This window comes from Rhincodon typus, chromosome 3 (assembly GCF_021869965.1).
Source record: "Rhincodon typus isolate 14 chromosome 3, sRhiTyp1.1, whole genome shotgun sequence".
NCBI lineage: Eukaryota > Metazoa > Chordata > Chondrichthyes > Orectolobiformes > Rhincodontidae > Rhincodon > Rhincodon typus.
The window spans coordinates 81,395,773-81,418,194 of record NC_063334.1 but is presented as its reverse complement, the minus strand read 5'-3'; the positions used below and the strand labels follow the sequence as shown (position 1 = coordinate 81,418,194).

At 40.7% G+C, this 22,422-nt stretch overlaps 1 long non-coding RNA gene across 1 annotated transcript in view; it reads right to left on the bottom strand.

The window, feature by feature from the left end:
- Window positions 1–3,350: 3,350 nt before the first annotated feature.
- LOC125482810 overlaps window positions 3,351–22,422 on the bottom strand; it is an 86,422-nt gene continuing 67,350 nt past the window's right edge. Inside the window, exon 3 of the long non-coding RNA XR_007261786.1 lies at window positions 3,351–3,509. This is a non-coding gene — a long non-coding RNA (uncharacterized LOC125482810). The remainder of the gene's footprint in view (window positions 3,510–22,422) is intronic.

The following is a 22,422-nucleotide window of genomic DNA, read 5'->3' as shown; positions in this document are numbered from 1 at the left end:
GATGCTGCTTGGCCTGCTGTGTTCATCCAGCTCTGCACCTTGTTATCTCAGATTCTCCAGCAACTGCAATTCCTACTATCTCTGATGCATTTTACCTTTATCCTTTTACATGTTTCCAGTAATATAAAACTTGTCAATAATGTTTCAGTAAGTGCCTCCTTCTGCACTGTGACAATTTTTTGATTCTGTGATATGCAGTTCATACGCATGCAAGTGTGTCAACATAATGTTCACTGTTGAATTCAGGACTACTTAGATACATATTGATCAGTTACTTTACATTATTTCTCATCCAGCTGTTGTGCCAGGTCATCAAAATTTAAGAACCATATTGGGAACAATCAGCCTAGCACAGGACTGGAATCTATTTACTCCATGGCATGAGAATAGAAAGGGAAAAGGGTTTTTTTTATACAGAACATTAGAATTGGAGGAAGAAAAGGCCTTTTGGTTCTTCAAATCTGTTTTATCATTCAATAGCTTCGTGGCTAATTTGATTGTGGTCTTAATTACACTCTCCTGCCTGTCTCCCATAACCCATAATTCACTTGTTGATGAAAAAATGTCCAATTCATGATTGAATGATACAAAAATCCTACCTGCACGACACTTGGGGCATAGAATTTCAAAATCTAACACCTCTCTGAGTAAACATTCCTCCTCACTAAGTGATCTCTTATTTTGATACTGTGCCTCCAGTTCTAGACACACCCATAAGGGGAAATATTCTTCCAGAAAGTTTCAATCGATCAGATTCTTTTACTTAGATCACCTCTAATTTTTTTTCTAAACCCAATGGATACAGAGCCAACCAGCACAACATTTCACAATGAAACAATCTCTCCAAACTAGGAATCAAATCAGTGAGCCTTCCCTGAACTGTCTCTAACGAATGTATATCTACTATCACTTTCCCAAGGCCAGTTGGGGATGGGCCGAATGGTGGTTTAGCCGAGGATGCTACATCCTGTAAAAGAGAAAAAAAATCTCCCAAATAAGGGGATCAAAACTGTATGTGTATTCTAGGTATGGTCTCACCAATGGCCCACAGAGTTGTAACAAGGGTCATAGAGTCTTGGAATCATACAGCACGGAAACAGATTCTTCAGCCCAAATTGTCCACACTGACCAAGTTGCCCAAACCACACTAGTCCCATTTGCCCATATGCCTCTCAACCTTTCCTATTCATGTACCTGTCTGTCTTTTAAATGTTGTAACTGTACCCACATCCGCCATGTCCTCTGACAGTACATTTCACGTACAAACCACCGTCTGTGTGAAAAAGCTACCTCTTGTGTCCCTTTTAAATCTTTATCCTCTCACCTTAAAAATTTTCCCAGTTGTTTTGAACTCCCCTACCCTAGGGAAAAGACCTTTGCTATTCACCTTATTTATGTCCCTCATAATTTTATAAACCCCTATAAGGTCATCCCTCAACCTCCTATGCTCCAGTGGAAAAAGTCCCAGTCTATCCAACCTCTCCTTACAACTCAAGCCCTCCAGTCCCAGTGACATTCTTGTAAGTCTTTTCGGCACGCTTTCCAACTTAATATTGTCCTTCCTATAGCAGGGCAACCAGAACTGTACATAGTACTCCAAAATGGAGTCACCAACTTTCTGTACAACCACAATATGATGTCCCAACTCCTGGACTTAATTGTCTGACTAATGAAGGCAAGTGTGCTAAGACTTTCTTTACCACCTTGTCTACCTGTGGCGCAACTTTCAAAGAACTATGCACCTGCACTCCTAAGTGTCTCTGTTCGACAACACTGCCCGGCGACCATACATTACCCAGATAATTCCTGCCCCTGTTTGTTTTACCAAAATGTAATACTTTGCATTTATCCAAATTAAACTCCATCTGCTCCTCTCCTTTCCCTTTGCAATTAAGGCTAATGTTTAATTTACTTTCCTTATTATTTGCTGTACCTGCATAGTGACAATGTAAATGATGTAAAATGACCCCAGATCCATCTACACCACAGCATTCTGCAGTCTATCTCCATTTGAATGATACTCTGGTTTTCTATTCTTCCAACCAAAGTGGACAACCTCGCATTGTTGCAAATTATACTCCATCTGCCAATTTTTTTATCCATTTACTTAGCCTTTCTATAATCCTTTGTAAACTCTCGTATTTTCCTAACAACTGTTTTTCTTGCCTATCGTTGTATTGTCAGCAAATTTGGCTAAAATACAATATGAATTTCATTCAAATCATTTGTAAATATTTGAGGCTCCAAAACTGATCCCCATTGCACTGCACTAGCTACAGTTTGAAAACCTGAGAATAAACTATTGATCCTGACTCTCTGCTTCCTGTTTGTTAACTAATCATCCTTCTATTCCAATATAGTACCTGCTACACCATGAGATCTCAGCTTGTGTTGTAACCTTTTATGTGGCACTTTAATGACTGCCTTTTGAAAATCTAAATACACTACATCTATCAGTCCCCTCTGACTTGCTTGCTTTATTTTTGAAGAACTGTGATAAATTTATCAAACACAATTTCTTTTTCGTATAACCATATTGACTTTACTTGATTGTATGATAATTTTCCAAAGCTACTAATTACTTGATAATAAATTTCAGCGTCTTCCCAATAACTAATGCTAGAGTAAATGACCTATAATTTCCTTTTTCTGTCTCCCTCCATACTTGAATAGATATGTGACATTTGCAGTTTTCCAATTCACTGGAACCTTTCCAGAATCTGGGGAAATCTGGAATATTACAACCAAAGCAACCTCTGTCTCTGCAGCCACTTTTTCTAAGACCACAAGATAACCCTGCCATAGCTCCAGGGAACTTGTCATATTTTGGTTCTTTCCAAGCACTTTTTATTCTACTAATATGGGATGTTTAATTACCTCCCTTCATTTTGTTCTGGAATTTTTGCATATTGCTATTGGAATACATTTTGTGCCTTTCAAGTTGATGACAAGTAATTGTTCAAGCCTTCTATCATTTTGTAATTTCCCATTTTTCATCTGTTAGGGGAACAATGCTCTCCTTAATTACTCTTTTTTTTATATACTTATAAAGCTCTCACTGTCTGTTTTCATATTTCTTACAAGTTTACAGTCCTTCTGATTTCTCACATTTTTTAACCGCCAATTTCCAAAATCTTCCCAATCTTCTTGTCTACCAATAGTCTTTGTACTTTTGTATGCCTTGTCTTTCGATTTTGTACGATCCTTATCTTCCATGGTTAGCCACAGATGTTCCCTTATTCTCCTAGACTCTTTCTTCCTCTGTGGAATACAACAATCTCCTTAACTGTCTGCTACTGCTTCTCTAGCATCTTAAGTTCTAACCCATTTTCAATAAGACTGTAGCCAACTTTATTTTCATAGCTTTGTTATTGTCTTTATTTAAATTTCAGATACTTGTTTTTGACACAAGGTTCTCACCCACAAACTGAATGTGAAATTCTTCTCTTGCTTGCTCCTGCTTTGGGAAGCCTTTCCTATGAGACCTTTGCTAAGATCGATGTAGGGATCTGCAAACCAAAAGAAAGAAGTTTACAGAATCACTCCAAATGAAGAAATTACTGAACATTTTACTTCTTGTAACATTTACTTCAACACAAATCAAAACCAAAATAAGTCAAGCATAAATTAACAGGCAAATCAAGTTGCATATAAAATAGTGTATCCAATAATTACATCTCATCAATATTCTAGGCAGTCCACTTTACCAGAATGGCACCAATTTCAGTCATAAAGCTCTTCCAAGTTTGATTCTTCCTTGGGCAGAATGCCAATTCACTTTCTTCAAGGATGTAGCCAGTTCTCTGCAGGCAGCAGTTTTCACTAAAACAGAACCCGTGGGTTGTTTCATTCTGCCTAGCGGATTCTGAACTGTTAGATCTGTTTTGAGCCTATCCTATTTAGCACAATGGTGATGCCACACTACACAATTGAAGGCTCTGCAGTGCGAAGCTGGGACAGTGCAGTGGTCTACCTTACCAATATGATCACGAACAGATGCATCTATAGCAGGCAGACTAGTGAAGGTTAGATCAAGTACGTTTTTCTATATTATGATTCTATCAGAACCTACAACTGGCTCAATCTAGCAGAATTACCAGGCATCTGTAGCTTGGCTTGTAGTGAGGTTACCTTCACTCTGGTAATGGGCATTAAAGTCCCTTCTCCAGAGTAAATTCTGTATCCTTGCTACTCTCAGTGCTTCTTTCAATTGGTTCAACATGAGTAAATATTGACTCATCAGCTGAGGTCAGACAGTATGTGGTAATCAGCATGAAGATTTCATGCCCATGTTTGAACCATTGCAATGAGAGTTAATGGACATGGAGTCAATGGGGAAGATCCGCAGGGCCACACCTGCCAAATCATTTATTATTGTGCCACCACAATATAGTTGGTCTATCCTGCCTGTGAGACAGGGCATATCCAGAGATGGAGATGGTGGAAGCTGGAAATTTGGCTATAAGTTATGATTCTGAATGGTGCTGAACATTGTGCAATCATCAGTGAACATCTCCACTTCTGGCCTTCTGATGGAGGGAGGGCGATTGATGAAGCAACTGAAGATCTTTGGACCTAGCACACCATCCTGAGGAACTCCTGCAGAGATGTCCCAGAGCTGAGATGACTGACCTCCAACAACCACAAACATCTTCCTATGTGCCAGGTATTACTGCAACTAGCCAGAGAAGTGTCATCCGATTCCATTGATTCCAGTTTTGCCTTGGTCCCTTGATGTCACACACTGTCAAATATGGCCTTGATGTCACTCTCACCTTACACTCAGCTCCTTTCTCCATGTTTGAACCAAGGCTGTAATGAGGTCAGGAGCTGAGTGGCCCTGGCGGAACCCAAACTGGGCATCACTGAGCAGGTTATTGCTGAGCAGAAGCTGCTTGATAGCGCTGTTGATGACACTTTCCATCACTTTACTGATGAACAAGAGTAGACTGATGGGACAGTAATTATTCAGGTTTTATACGTCTTGTTTTTTTTTTGTGTACAGGACATATCTGGGCAATTTTCCACATTGTTGGGTAGGTACCCGTGTATTGTAGTTATACTGGAACAACTTGGCTAGGGATATTGTAAGTCTGGAGCGCAAGTCTTCAGATCTATTGCCGAAATGTTGTCAGGGCAATATTGAATTCCTCCAACTGATCCTTGATATCATGTGGAGTTAATTAAGACTGGCAAAGAGGTCATTCATTCAGCACTTCTGGCTAAATATTGTTGCAAATGCTTCAGCCTTATATTTCACACTGATGTTCTGGACTCCCCCATAATTATTCCAGTAAGTTTTTTAATTGCCCATCACCATTCACGACTGGATATGATAGGACTGCAGAGCTTAGATCTGATCTGTTAGTTGTGGGATCACTTAGCTCTGTCTATCATTTGCTGCTTATGCTGTTTGGCATGCAAATAGTCCTGTTTGGTAGCTTCACCAGGTTGACATCTCATTTTTAGGTATGCTTGGTGTTGCTCCTGGCATGCCCCCCTGCACTGTCCATTGAACCAGGGTTGATTCCCTGGCTTGATGGTAATGGTTGAATGGGGGATATGCTGGGCCATGAGGTTACAGATTGTGCTGGAGTACAATTCTGTTGCTGTTAATGGCCCACAGCGCCTCAAGGATGCCCAATCTTGAGTTGCTAGATTTGGTCGAAGTCTTCCCCATTTAGCATAGTGATAGTGCCACACAATACAATGTAAGATATTTTCAGTGTAAACGTGGGACTTTGCAGTATATTGCAGTACCAAAGTTGAATCACTAATTGTTTGATTTTAGTAAATGTTGCTTCTTGTCCTGCGCTCCAAAAGCACTGCACATTCTTGGCAGTGAGTTGGTGCAATGATTCAGGCTCTGATGACAAATGAGCAAAAATTTTGTTCAGCAGTTAGCAAATCCAATAAATCATTGAACTGCTTTTACAACTGTTTATCTTCACATCTCTGTTACAGGTCTCAATGTTTCAAGATCCGGTTCTATTTCTGTCAGTACATGACCCATGTATTTGACATCAGGCATCTCTAATTGCAATTTTTCTTCTTGTTCAGCTTCAGGTTCATCTGGTAAACTCTGTCTAGCTGTTGCACTAAATTTTTATTGCAGTCATTTCTGGATTCTTCCATTGTGTCTCCATTAACAAGCAGACTATCCACTCCAAGTCACTCATTAACTATCTCATGGTACCTATTTTGATATTACCCTGGAGCTATGCATTATCAAACAGCACGCTGCTTCTCTTGAGAGGTATCCAGACTGTGCTTTCATCCAGCTTCACTTGCAAGTAACCATTCCTCCTATCTAGGGTAGAGAAGATTTTTTGTCTTTGCAAGTTGTACCAAAATTTCTTTGGTTTTATTTAGATAGGGTAGTGAGATCTCATTAGAAATTTATTTAGATCCCCTTGGGTCGATATATATGTTCAGATTTCCATGTTATTTCACTGTTATCATGCTGCTAATCCATTTGGTAGGAATTGTCAATTCCTTGACTACGGCATCCTTTACCAACTTTTCTACCTTGTTTTTCAGGCTGGCCTTGAGGAGAGCTGGAACTTCCCTCAACAGAGCTGTATCAAACTTATACTCTCATCTACTTTCAGATAGTATTCACTTAGAAACATAGAAGATAGGAGCAGGGGGAGGCCATTCAGCCCCTTTGAGCCTGCTCCTCCATTCTTCACGATCATAGCTGATCGTCCAACTCAATAGCCTAATCCTGTTTTCTCCCCATAACCTTTGATCCCATTTGTCCCAAGTGCTAGGTCTAGTTGCCTCTTGAATACATTCAATGTTTTGGCATCAACTACTTCCTATGGTAATGAATTCCACACAGCTCACCACTCTTTGGGTGAAGAAATGTCTCCTCATCTCTGTCCTAAATCATCTACCCTGAATCCTCACACTGTGACCCCTGGTTCTGGACACACCCACCATTGGGAACATCCTCCTTGCATCTATCCTGTCCAGTCCTGTTAGAATTTTATAAGTCTCAATGAGATCCCCCCACATCATTCGTCCGAACTCCAGCAAAAACAATCACAACCTAGTCAACCTTTCCTCATACGTCAGACCATTGTACTCCTCTAGGATCTGATCCATAGTCCTTGAACTAATGTGGTACAACACATTGAATCTATCTTTGACACATTAAGCGTTATTAGTTTAAGTTTTAGACTTGTTTCTCTAAGATGAGTGGCTTTTGCTTGCTGTTTATGACCAAGAACTTGATGAGGGCTTCATTTTTGGATCGCTACATTCAACCACTTCACACAGCTCTGTGAAGGTCATATTGTTGCATAACACATCGGTGTCAACAGAAAGTAGGCTAATGGAATGTGTGGACATATGGCAGATGAAGGCCAATGCAGAGAATTGTGAAGTGATATATTGTGGTAGGAAAAATGACAGGAGTAAGAAGGGAGACACCTGGGAATATATGTCCATAAATTGTTAAATGTGGTAGGGTTGTTTGCAAAAATGTTATACAAGATGTATGGGATCTCTTGCTTTATATATGGAAGCATTGAGTGCAAAGCCAGAGAAACTTTGATGAGCCATTGTGAAATATTGGTTGAGCTTCAACTGTCCTATTCTGGGCACTGTACTTTAGGAGAAGGTGGAGGCTTTTGAGAGGGAGCAGAAATGATTTCGAAGAATGGTTGCGGGGATGAGCAAATGTTACATGGCTAGATTGGAGAAACTTTAGGGCAGGCTGGGTTGAGAAGAGATTTGGTAAAAGTGTTCAGAATCATGAGGGATCTAGACCAGTACTTGCCAAAATCTTCTTCCCAGCATGGCACCATTTTAATGCCTAATACATTGTATGGCCCCAGAGTGAAAATCTGTGAGGTATGTGAGTTATTAAGATACAATGGAGGAGACTTCAGCAGTTGAGCAAGGGAAGGGGCTTTAGTTCATGATCACAGGTGTGGGTGGAAAGGAAAAATAATTGATTGTGGATGGAGTTGATGAAAGCCTTTCTACAGAAATAATGTCTCCCTTTTCACAGGCTTTGTTTTCCACAAAGATCAGGCCTCAAAAAGCAGTTTGTTAGGTCATGCCTACTGATACAAGAAGGTGAGCATTTAAAGGGGCTTTGGAGCTGTTACAAACCTGCCTGAGTTCTGCCTCTAAGCTCACTGCCCCAAATCTCATCTCCAGCTCTGGTCTAAGCAGAATAGGTAAACTGATCCCACTGGTTGAATTGAAGAGAACTAGATGACACCAGTTTAAGGTGACTGGTAAGAGAACCCACAACTACAGGAAGGAAAATGTATTTATGTAGTGAGTGGTTAGGCTTTGGAATGTGCTGCCTGAGTGTGTGGTGGAGGCAGAGTAAATCAAGGCTTTGAAAAAGGGATTGGAAAAGGCACCAGAAGGGAAAATAATTAGCAGGGCTATGTGGTTTAGTTGTGTTTCTTTTGAAAAAGCTGGTATGGACGGCGCAGGCCATTGAGCTTCACTCTGTGCTGCAATCATCTTGTGATCTTATGATCCCACCTCTGAAATTGAAGCTTTACGTTCAGATTGCAAATTTATTTTGCAATTCCCAATTTTGCAATTCCCAAACTGTGCATAAATGGCAAGTCTATGTGAGCCGTGTTTTTCTGGCAGATTAAATAATTAGTCCATTCCTTAGGTGAGGGCTTCTCAAATTGTGGGCTATTTAGTGACATCAACAGTCAAAATGTGGAGAGAGGGAGCTGCAAGGAGGCAATGGCTGCTGTGAAGCTCCCATTGTGTGCAAACGGCTGTGTGGTCTCTTTAAATCCTTGCAGCTCTTTTAATCATGGGCATGACTTAAGTGACCAATGCTTGAAGTCTAATTACTGTCTTGCAAATCCCAGTTGAAATATAGTTTTAAAACTCAATGGATTAAACAACCTTTTTCCACTTCTGCTTTCACAGGTATCTCACACCTAACCTATCTCCAACCCATTTGCAAACCTGCTGTACAGGTCTCTCATCACTTGTGCACCTCCCTTCACCAGCCTACACCACCACCACCATCATCCCTTGCTCTCCCTGGTTTTCCATGTACACACTTCTGCGTCACAGATCTGGGTTCATGGTAATTTCTAAGCAGCAAAATGGAGTTACAATGAGAAAATAGTTTGGGAAACATTACCTCACCTAGCAACCTTAATGTTGTGATTCCCCTAGTAGTCCCAGTGTAACCTTTTGTATTGAGCTGATTTTTCTATGAAGGGGATTGCCATCATTTTAAGTTGTGATTCTGTAGTTTCATCCAGCCTATCACCTCGCTACTGCCACCTCCTTTACTGGTGTTTTGCTCACATCTCTTACGCAGATATACACTACTCATTAAGGTCACCAACCATACCATATACTTTACACGATAATTGAGATTCCCCTTTTTGGTCTATTGTTTCCTATCTTCTAACTAATTTCTTACCTAATTTCCCAGGTGTTTTTCTGGATTTTCAAAGCTTTGAGCTTGACCTCATTTAGAAATTTCTCAACTCCCTTTTGGAAGCATAAGTGAAGCGCAAAGAGGATTCTGCACATTTTTGCTGTTTGTGTAGAAGTGAGGAAGAAAGAGTTCACAAAAGAACCATTGGAGATGCAGATTATGAGGCGGTTGATATTTGTCAGCCTCACCAGAGCAACAACCTAATCCACAAGTCTACCAGTGGGTCTTGAGGAACCAAATCTCTTTCTGCAAGTATGGAAGGCCCCAGCTCCTGTATAATGAATGGTTATGCAATCAATCTTTTCTCACCATGACTGAGATACAACAGACATTCCTTGTGAGATATCTCAGTCAGCATCACATGATGAAATGGTAAGATTCTTTGGCAAGAGGAGTAAAGTACACCCACTGAATTTTTGATTGATGAAGCTTTCCCCAGAAAATAGCATTGAGGATACCTCTCCAATGTGGAATTTGACACATAATTTGCATTTACTTCTTTTATGGCATGTCGGGGTGAAATGTTCTTAAGAAGGGTCACTAGAATCAAAACGTTAGCTCTGTTTTCTCTTCACAGTGTTCTGCAAGCCAGTTCTTGCCATTTACGTAACATGGGCTGAATCTTACGTTACTTTTGGCTAAGTCTGAGTTGTGTTGAGTTTTTTGGAGGATTTCTCCCTGCAAAACCTAACAACAGTTCTAATCATATCTTATCAAATTAATCTCATTAATTGCCTATTACATCACAATGCCATCTGTCATGTGAATTTCCACCCCATCTTATAGTACATCCTTCCCAGAATAAATTGCCACTCAATGTATATTGGCCAAAACACTGGCATCCCTGCACCCATGCCATCTTTGAAAGGCTACTGTGTATGCAGAAATGCAACAAAAATCCAGAGATGCCATGCATGATTCTGGACATTTACCACAGATATGGCAGACAGGGGAAAATCAGCACTCTGCTTTGTGGACAGTGTCATGGAGATCATTCACAATATGCAGCAGGCTGAAACAAAAACAAAGTTGCTGGAGGTCTGGCAGCATCTGTGAAGGAAAAAACAGAGTTAACATTTCAGGTCCAGTGACCCTTCCTCAGAACAGCAGCAGGCTGAATCTGCCCAGTGTTCATTCTGATTTACATGTCGAGTCTACCCAACAATGGGCTTGCTTGACAAGATTGGTATTTTTTATTTAACCTAGCTTTCTAATCAACCTGTTGAAAGATGTTATTGCACACCTCTGGAGCAGGTGGGACTTGAACCCGGGCCTCCTTGCTCCAGGATTAGGGACACTATCACTATGCCACCAAAGGGATCTCCAATCAATAATGACCATTGATTTACAGCTTGTTGCTGTCTAGTGAGAATCCCACCATATCACTTGTAGAAAGCATAAAGATGGCACAAGATGATCTCAACTTCAAGAGGGGCCTTTTTATACTTTTCACCCAATTCTGTCACAAATCTTGCCATAGCCTATGGAATTCAGACCCCTTTAAGATTGCACCCTAGGCTTCTTTTTTGCTGTTCCTGCCAACATGGACAATTTCACATTTTCCCGCATTATATTTCAATTATCACATTCATTCACTCATTTAACCGAGTACATCTTTTTGCAGCCTCCTTACAGCCTCTTCAAACTTACTTTCCTATATAACTTTGCATCAAATTTAGCTATCATACCTTCCAACCCTTCATCCAAGTTATTTATATAAATTGTAAACAGCTGAGGACCCAACACCGACTGACCAACTGGCACACCACTTGTTACATCTTGCCATCTGGAAAAGATTTGTTTATGTCTATTCTCTGCTTCCTGTTAGCCATTCAATCGTCTATCCATGCAATATGCTATCCCACACGCTGTGTGATTTTATTTTCCATAATAACATTTGCTGTGGCACCATATCAAATGCCTTCTGGAAAACTAGAGTATATCCCCTCTTTATTTACAGCATATTTGTTCACTAAAAATTACCTTCTCAAAGAATTCCAATAGATTGGCCAAACATGATTCTCAAAACCATGCTGAAACTGTCTAATTACTTTGAAGTTACCCAAATGTCCTGCTGGAAGTTCTTTGATAATAGTCCATAGTAGTTTCCCTGTGACAGATGTTAAACAAACTGTCCCGTAGTTTTCTGCTTTCAGTCCATCTCCCTTTTGAATAAAGGAGTTACATTTGTTATTTTCTAATCTACTGGAACCATCCCCAAATCAAGAGAGTTTTAGAAAAGTGAAATCAATGCATCAATCCAATTTTCCTGAGTTCTTATCTCTTCTATGTTTCCTGATTCATAGCTGCTTCAAGGATATGTCTTGTGTCCTTTATATTGAACATCTGTTCAGTTCATTTATTTCCTTATTTTCCAGTATTAATTCTCCACTCTCACTTTCTTTTTACCAACACTCACTTTGTTAACCATAGAATCCCTACAGTGCAGAGAGGGGGGGTGTGTTCAGACCATCACCAAAGAGCATCCAACCCAGACCCACTCCCCAATGCCCATAATCTCACATTTACCATGGTAAATCCACCTCGCCTGTAAATCCCTGGACTACAAACAATTTAGCATGGCCAATCCACCTAGCCTGCACAGTTTTGGATTGTGGGAGGACTCTGCGGAAACCCACGCAGACATAGGGAGAATGTGCAAACCCCACACAGACAATTGTCCAAGGTTTTAATCAAACCTGAGCCCCTGGTGCTTTGAGGTAGCAGTGCTGCCCAATTATTTTCTTTAAATATTTATAAAATCTCTTCATATCTGTTTTTATATTTCAAGCTATCTTTATTCTCTCATTTTCACTATTCCAACCTCATAATTTTTTTTGGTCATTCTTTGCCATTTTATATATTCAGTCCAATTTTCTGACTTTCTACTTATCCTTTCACAATTATACATTTTCTGCTATTATTTTGATATTAGCTTTCACCATTCTATTTAACCACAGATGGCAAGTCCTTCCCTCGGAATGTTTCTTAATTGTTGGGACATATCTATCATGATTACTCAAATATTGCACTAAAGTGTCTACCACTGCATCTGTATTAACCTATCCATTAATGTAATCTGTTAATTCACTGAAGCCTCCTCTGCTTTCATTCCCTTAGAATGCCCCTTACTTGAATTTTAAGAAATAGTCTCAGACCCACTCTTCTCTCCCTCAAGTTAAATATAAAATTCAACTATATTTTGGTTGGTAAAACCCAAAAGAACTACAGATACTGTAAATCAGAAACAAAAACAGAAATTGCTGGAAAAGCTCAGCAGGTCTGGCAGCATCGGTGAAGAGAAATCAGAGTTAACGTTTTGGGTCTGGTGACCCTTACTCAGTTCTGATCTGAATCGTTAACTCTGATTTCTCTCCACCGATGCTGCCAGACCTGCTGAGTTTTTCCAGTAATTTCTGTATTTGTATATTATGGCTATTTTACCTAGGGTCATCTTCAGTTTGAGATGATTAATTAATCCAATTTCACCGGTTTTGTACCACTTACTTTCCGATTGACTCTATAACATGCTGTTCCAAAAAATTGTCTGGAAAATAATCTATAAACTGCTCATAAGACACAAGTAATGCAAGGTATGAGTGACACAAAATATTTTATTACTTTTTCAAAGTTTCACTCACTCATGGGGTGTGGGTTTCATTGGCTGGACCAACATTTATTGCTCTTCCCTTGAGAAGGTGATGGTGACACCCATCACAGTCTATTTGCTTTAGGCACAAAGAATAAAGATAAAATTGCCACAGTTCTACTAGACCATAGGGCTTGTCTCTCATTAGAGAGAGATGTTTGATGGTGGTTAAACCTGAGGGTCACCATCCCTCAGGCGAGGGGAGAGGTGGGGAAGGAAAATCCTTCATGGTAACCTCAGCCAGTCCAGGAATTGAACCCACATTGTTAGTGTTACTCTATATCACAAACCAGCCATTGGTCCAACACCCACAATGTTGCTTAGCAGCTTTAGGATTTTAATCCAACAACACTGAAAGAACATCATATATTTCCAAGTCAGACTGACAAGTGGCATAAAGGCGTTCCCATGCATCTGCTGCTGTCCTTCTAGATGGCAATGGTTGTGGATTTTGAAAGGTGTTGTCTGTACAGCTTTGGTTAATTTCTGCAACATATCTTGTAGGTGGTAGACACTGCTGGTACTGAGTTTTGGTGGTGGGGACAGTAAATATCTGTGTATGTGGTAGTAGCCATGTGGTCTCTTTCCTGGATTATGTCAAGCTTCTTAAATACTGTTAGATCTGCACTCATCCAGAGAAGTGGAAGTATACCAACACAATCCTGACTTGTGGTTTGGAGACGGTGGCCAGGACATTGGATGTCAGAAAATGAGTTACGTACCACAGGATTCCTAGCTTCTGACTAGCTCTTATAGCGACAGCGTTTACAAGGCAATTCAAGTTCAGTTTCTGGTCAATGGTAATGCCCAGGATATTGATAATGAGGTACTCAGCAATGATAATGCCAGTGAATACCAGGAAGTGCTGGTTAGTTTCTGTCTTATTGGAGATGGTTATTACTTGGCATTTGTGCAACAAAAATGTTACTTTGCACCTATCAGACCAAGTCTGGATATTACCCAGGTCTTCTTGCATTTGGATAGGGACTAATTCAGTATCTGAGGAGTCATGAATGGTGCTGAATGTTGTGCAGTCATTGGCGAACATCCTCACATCTGATCGTATGATGACTTTATGTTGATGAAACAGCTGAAGATAGTTGGGCTCAGGACAGTACGCTGAGGAACTCCTGCAGAGATGTCCTGGAGCTGAGAAAACTGACCTCAACCATCTTCCTATTTGCCACGTATGATTCCAAGCAACAAAGAGTTGTCCCCCGATTCTCATTCATTCCTGTTTTTCTAGGGTTCCTTGATCACGATCAGTTGAATGAGGCCTTGATATCAAGGGCTATCACTCTCACCTCACCTCTGGAATTCAGCTCTTTTGTCCATGTTTGAACCAAGGCTGTAATGAGGTCAGGAGCTGAGTGGCCCTGGTGGAACCCAAACTGGGTGTCACTGAGCAGGTTATTGCTGAGCAGGTGCTGCTTGATAGTTCTGTTGATGACTGACGGGACAGTAACTGGCCGGGTTGGATTTGTCCTGCTTTTTGTGTACAGGACATAGCTGGGTAATTTTCCACAATGTCAGGTAGATGCCAGGACTTTGCACTAGTAAGAGGCCAGCACAATTTAAAAACAGTGTGCAATGCATGCGCAGAGACGGATAAAAAATAAAAGCTACTCTTGCATGAGAACAGCTGTGTACATAACAGTTGCGTCAATGATAACTCATGCATTTATTTTTGTTTTTTGTAAGAGGGGGATATTTGGATTAGAAATATAGCACTACACTAATGTGCCTCCTGACTTGCCGTGTTCATGTGACTGCTACCATGAAGTACTCACTACAGGCATCCATCTTACAGTCAGTTGAATAAAGACATTACACAAGCTGGACTGTTGTCCTGTGAGCTCATGATACCCTACATATTATTTTCTGTAACAATAACGTAACCATTGAAAGTGAATATTAGTGTGCTTCAGAATGAGGAAGAAGACAATTGATAGACCTTGAACAGTCCCAATATTTACAACAGAAATAGAATATTTCGGTCATCTTCCTGCATAGTTCAGTGAATATCACAGTCATAGTTTTAGACTACAAGTATGTGTTTGAAAACCAGATACGCAAGTATATGGAATTATTTATGTATTATAGTAATAGGTAAAAGTAAGTTTAACAATAGTTTCCATTTTTATAAGTTGCAAATTATTTCAGAGAACATTTGAAGCAAGAAATGTTACAAAAAGTATAAAAGTTACAAAATCTACCATCAAGACAAGGATTTGTCTTTGTGCCGAATGCAATATATCAGGCATACATGTCATTTGGTAAATGTATTTTTGAAGCAAGCCTAATTCATGAGCAAGTTAAGAAGACTGTCTATTGGGCTGAAAGTTTTTGCTTTGTTTCATGTAAATAAGCATGTTCTGAAGAACTTTCTAGAACCTGCTGAAAAGTATATTATAATTTGATACTTTGTGAGTTACTACAGTACCTGGATTATCTCTCATTACCTGAATACTCTCCCTTCCATGGATTTGGCTGCTGATAGAGAAATAAAACAATTTTAGATTGCTAAAAGGCTCAACTTCAGGATTTATTTGAAAAAAGAAAAAATATGTTACCCAATAGGAGGATGAGGGGGAGGTACAGCATTTTTTTTGCATGGATTATGATCAATTGTTTAGAAGCCCCAGTGGAACTTTACATCCTAATAATTGCAGTGCATCATAGAAAATGTGTCCACATTAACAAGTCAATGTTTCAATAGCACTTGCTGAATTTATTCAGAGTGATTATTAGTACACATCAGAATGCTATGTTGTAAAAAGCAAGGATAATTTAAAAATAACACTGATCAACCCTCAGCTTATAATTCAGTACACAGTAATAGATTTTAATGCCATATTGTTTGAGAAAGTGACTTGAACAGCTGTCAGCAATAGATGAGCAAAGACCTGCAGGAAGTAAATCAGGAGAATTTAATACAGAGGATCCTATGCTACAGAGATGAATGCCTGTGTTAAGGATATTTTCTAATGTGCAATATTTGGAAAAGCTAAATATAATATCTACTGAGAACCCTTCATATATCAAGATCTAAAAATAAAAGATGCATAATTTAAGAATCATCCATTATATACAATTAAATTTGAAGTAATTACATGTTTTAGGCAATACTCTGGAAAGACTGAAAAGTTTACTACTTATGTCTGAGTTTAAAATTTCTATAGTTAAACAGTAGCAGTGATTTCCTAGCTGCAAATGCATCTGCAATCGATATAATGAAATAATTTTGAGCAGAGGGTGGGTCTGCAAGCAGTTAATAAAATAGAATTTTAAAACATTGATCCTTACTACTTTGAAATAATAAGCCAGATTTTAAATTTTTATGTAGAAACTCTGAAGTGAGATGATTTTCAGGTCCTGCCAAGGTTTCAGAAACTCAACACTAAAAACTGAACAGGTACCTGCTGAGTTGACTCCTTAGCAATGCGTCTTGATGAATTCCTGACTGAACTGGTCACCTTCCTTTTCTTTGCTTGACATGGAACTGCTTCAACAGTAGCAAATGTCTCCATGACTAATGGCAATGGATTTCCTTCCACACAACTGGGTAATGGCTTCACCCCAACCTCAGAATACTAGGATATAAGGTTGCTTGTCATCAGGCAGGCTCAGGTATCACATTTTGGCTTAAAGGTAGCATTTGCAGTCTTTTTTTACTTTTTGGCTGCTTTTTAGCTATAGCTTTAGTGCAGACCAACAATCAGGAAGCTTCTGGTTTAGTGGTTTAGCGTAGAGGGAGGGATATGAAGCTGTGCCTCAAGAAAATCAGTGAAATGTATTTGTGAAAGTCCTCTAAGAGATGGGCATGTTGCTGTATGCTTCAATGCCAGAAGTGCAGCATTTGCCGGCAGTTTACATAGAAAACACACTGAAAGAACTTGAAGAGAATAACAATGTGTGCAAGTCACAGTGGAGGAGTTTAGTGCAGGTAAGGTAGACTCCAGTCAGTCAGGGGGTAGCACCACAGCCCAGGGCTGGGCCAGTTCTAATCAAAGAGGATGGCCATGGTCGGTCAGGAGGTTAAAATCTAATGTTGGTCCAGGAATCTAGGCTTCTGATCAGGTAGTCAACTATGGTCAGTCCTGGAAGTCAAGTAAAAGCAGTCTGGCTATTACTTTTGGTCTACTGTCCCTAAAACAGTCCCAGGGATGAGCCACTGTCAGTCAGAGATTCTTGGGTCATCATAATCTGGGGACTTTTCATGGGTCAGTTCATGCCACTGTTGAGGCTGTGGCTCACTTAGATCTGATACATAGCCCCATTGTACTGGGTCTCCGAGGAAATGGTCACAGTAATGGGAGCGATTGCAGCCGTATGATAGGATCCGATAGTGAATTGGAGAGGTTGGCATGGTCTCAGAGTGGGCGGAGGGTGGTGTTTAAAGCACATAATGGTCACTCTGGCCTGAATATTGGGAGGACGCAGAACCAGCAAGAGTCACGAGGTCCAGAGGTAAAGTGAGCATATTAATATAAAGGGGCTCAACAGGGCATGGGGGCAAAGGTGAAGAGTCATTAGTGCCACAGGGATGGCACTCATCATGAGAATGTTCCTTAAGAGAGATTATCCATCACGATCACTTCAGTGCTTCACATCACGATAGGTTTCACTGCTCCCTTGCTACACTAGAGTATCTTATCTGATAGTACTTCAGCTGCAATGGGCTGCAACTTGTACACCTATTCACTACAGAACATTGTGCAAAGGGTAATAATGAACATATGAGTTGGCCATTAGCCATCTCACAGACTTAAATATTACAGCATACCCTTCTATTGGACAGACACAGGACAAACCTTTTCCTTCAAAAATGTGTGGAAGCATCGCACATACAACCATCTCTTAAATAAAGTGAGTGTAAGAGGTGATGAGATGGACATCCCAGGCTATGGTTCCTGTCCTGCAAGATATATTTAGCCTCAATGTTACCAAAGTCCACCTGTAGTAACTTCATTGCAATCTCCATCTTAAATGTGCATTCTTTCCTGTTAGTTTAGATTGCCTTCAGTCACCCATATTGTTGCTTCTGGGAGAATATTCAATGTTTGGCAATTGCAACATATCACAAGCTTTTGATCATTGAATATTCCACATTGTTCAGATTTTGGAACTCATTCCGTCCCTCAAGTATGATCTACCACAAACAGAAATGGTGTCCTATGTCCCCATCTCATCTTGCCTTTGTTGCTGAGCACCCATGACTAAAACGATAGAGTGCCAGTCTAAACACATATCTGGTAGTCACTGAATGTGACATTACCATGACTTAAAGAGGTGTATTTTGTCCTTTTTTGTATGAAGAAAGGTTGAGACAGAGGTACTGAGTGGCTTGCTCATAGCCCATAAAGTAAACAGTTTGTGAGGCCTTGGATTTTTTTGTAAAGTTGGAACAAAAGAAGTAGCCTGAATGGGTGGGGTGAAGGTCCCACAGAACCAGGAATTTTTTTTTAGTTTTAGCCTTCAGTAGCAGTTGCTGGGTCTTGAAACTGGATGTGGAATCTCTTCTTACTTTCTCTGTTATAGCTAAAAGCTGGGGTTCTCTTCCTGCTGCATATGAGACAATTTATTTTACTGAGTTTGCCTTTACCAAACTCAAGGTTTATGGGATGAAACTATATTGGAACAGTCAATTAGTAGTAGCTACTATATGTTTTGTTAAGCATTTAGATAGAGTTACAATTAAGCCAATTCTTTTCTTTTTTTATTTTGTCTGTATTTTAATTATAGCATCTGAACAAAGTGTGTTTTGTTTCAAGCCTGGTAGTTTGACCAATTGAATGGCATCCAGAACACAACTCAGTACACTTACCTTTAAAATAAGAAAATGTTTGGGTCTTAACTCTCTTCTTAATATCTTTTGAGGAGTTTGGTCTGGTCCATAGTACTGAGTGTTCTTCTTGGTCTGTGTCTCCAAGGCATCTGCCACTCGTTGCATGGAGACAGCTGTGCACTTGCATTCTGCCGCCTCCACAGAAGTGAGAATTCAGAAGGACTCCACCATGTTTCATTGCAGCCTACCATGTGCCTCTGTCATGCCTGCCTCATGCTCCTGTGCCTGCCTTTGCAGGTTGTCACTAATGATCAAGTACAGGGGCACATCTTCTGTATGGGAGCCAGCAGATGCCTGGTCTCTGACAGCCCTTCAAGTGTCACAGACCCCCTGTGTTTCTTCCTCCACCAGCTGCAGACCTGAACCGGGGAGGCAGCCACCAAACTGTGCCCTTGGGTTCAAGCTGAATAGAGCACCCACCAGGGTGTTTGTCACTGTGGTGATGGAAGGTAATGGTGCACACTTTACAGTGCATCCTCTGAGGGTTCACACTCATCCTCTCAGAGGTTATGCTATCGAGGAAGTGGTTAAACTGTGGTCTTTTCCTGGATGAAGGTGCCTGGGTGCCGCTCGTGCCTGGGAGGGAATTAGTTGATGAAGTTGGAAAGAAGGTCATGCAAAGTGTTAGCATAGGCATTCTGAGGCGAGCAGAGTACTATATTTCTCATTGTGTTGCTGGTCATTGCTGCCTCCCCATCACCGTAGCAAAGGTTCTGGTCTTCCTCAGCCAATCCAAAAGCATCTTTCCTCTTTGCAGGCCAGGGCAGTGGTGCTTGATGCCTGCTTGACTTGGCAATTTCAACCTGGTTGTGGGACAGATTTTCTTGAAATGGGATAAAGAGATTTAGTGAACTTAAAGAATTAGTGTGATGGAAAAGAATGCAGCAAGAGTTTGGGATCATGCATAACAACACGAAGTGCTGAGGAATGTCCAGTTAGTGAGTAGTTTGAAAGGATGAAGTGGATGTTAGCCCATGAGTGAACATGATGCAAGTGATGCTGCAAGTTGTTGTCTGTCACCCTTCACGAAATGCTTGTGCAGTGACAGAGTGAGAGCGAGTGATGCTCCTATGGCAGAGCAATGATGCCATTTGCCCTTGCAGAATGCAAAATACTATTACCTAGAAACATTGAAGGTAAGAGTAGGAGTAAATTCCCCTCGAACCTGTTCTGCCATTTAATATGATCATGGCTGATCATTGAGTTTAAAACCTTAACCTGCCCTCCTCCCATGTTCCTTGATCCCTTCAGCTACAAGAACCATAACTGCCTCCTTGAAAACACGTAATGATTTGGCCTCAACCACTTATTGTGATAGTGAATTCTACAGGCTCACCACTCTGCGGGTGAAGAGATTTCTCCTCATCTCAGTCCTAAAAGTTTTACCTTTGATCCTTAAACTATGATTCCTAGTTCTAGACTCCCTCATGATCGTGAACATCCTTCCTTTTGAGTCCTGTTAGAATTCTATAGGTTTCTCTGAGATCCCTCTTCATTCTTTTAAACTACAGTGAGTGCAATTCTAACTGATTCAATTTCCTATCATACATCAGCCCTGCCATCCCAGGAATCAGTTTGGTAAACGTTCGCTGCACTCCCTGTACAGCAAGAACGTCCTTCATCAGCTGAGGAGACCAAAATTGCACATAATATACCAGGTGTGGTTTCACCAATGCCCGTATAATTGCAGCAAGACATCCTTGCTCCTGTACTTGAATCCTCTCTCTATGAAGGCTGGCTAACATACACTTAGCCTTCTTTACTGCCTGCTGCGTCTGCACATTTACTTACAGCGACTGGTGCACGAGGATGCCCGGATCTCATTGAACATTCGCCTCTTACAATTTAGAGCCTTTCAAATAACGCTTACCCCTATTTATGCTACAAAAGTGGATAACCTCACATTTATCCATGTTAAACTGAATCTGCCGTGTGTTTGTCCAGTCACTTAGCCTGTACAAATTACACTCAAACATCTCCGCATCCTCCTCACAGATCACCCTTCCACCCATCTACATGTCATCTGTACATTTGAAAATATTACATTTAGTTCTCTCATCTAAATCATTAACGTATATTGTGAACACATTGAAGTAATCCATGTTCACATGCAACAAGATCTGGACAATATCCAAGATTGGGCTGACAAGTGGCAACATTCACACCACACTAATGCCAGGTTATGACCATCGCCAATTAGAGACAATCTAACCACTGCCCCTTGACATTCAATGGTGTTACCTCACTGAATCCCCCATGATCAAAAGCCTGGTGTTTACCATTGACCAGAAACTCAACTGACTTGCCACATAAACACAAAATGGCTACAACAGCAGCTCACAGGCTAGGAATACTGCGGCAAGTAACTCACCTCCTGACTCCCCAAAGCCTGTCTATCATCTACAAGGCACAAGTCAGGAGTTTGATGAAATGCTTCCCATTTGCCTGAATGGGTGCAACTCCAACAACACTCAAGAAGCTTGACATTATCCAGGACAAAGCAGCCCACTTGATTGGCATTACATCCACAAGCATCCACTCCCTTCACCAACAAAACTCAGTAGCAGCAGTATGTACTACCTAAAAGATGCACTGCAGAAATTCACCAAAGATCCTTAGACAACACCTTCCAAACCCACAACTACTTCCATCTAGAAGGACAAAGGTAGCAGATACATGGGAGCACCACCACCTTCAAGTTCCCCACCAAGCCACTCACCATCCTGTCTTGGAAACATATCACCTTCCTTCACTGTTGCTGGGTCAAAATCCTGGAATTCCCTCTCCAATGCCATTGTGGGTCAACCATAGCAGGTGGCCTGCAGCGGTTCAAGAAGATAGCTCACTACCACCTTCTCAAAAGGCAACTAGGGAATGGTAATAAATACTGGCCAGCTAGCAATGCTCACATCCCACAAAAGAATAGAAAAAAAACTGGAGCCCCAGTACTAATCCCTGTCGTACCCCATTAGTCACTGCCTGCCATTCAGAAAAAGACTGATTTATTCCTCCTATTTGTTTCCTATCTGCAAACCAATTTTCTATCCATCTCAACATACTAGCCCCAATCCCATGTTCTTTGATTTTACACATTAAGCCCTTATGTGGTAATTTGTGAAAGCCTCTGAAAGTCCAAATAAACCATATCCACTGGCAGCCCCTGATCAACTCTACTAGTTACATCCTTGAAGAATTCCAGTAGATTTGTCAAGCATGATTTTCTTTTTGGAAATTCATGCTGACTAAGTCTGATTCTTCTACCACTGTTTACTAAGTACTCTGCTGTAAAATCCATGACAACAAACTCTCTGGCATCATCCCCAATATCAATGCCAGACTCACTAGTCTATAATTGTTTCAGAGATAGTAGGAACTGCAGATGCTGGAGAATCTGAGATAACAAGGTGTAGAGCTGGATGAACACAGCAGGTCAAGCAGCATCAGAGGAGCAGGAAAGCTGACGTTTTGGGCCTAGACCCT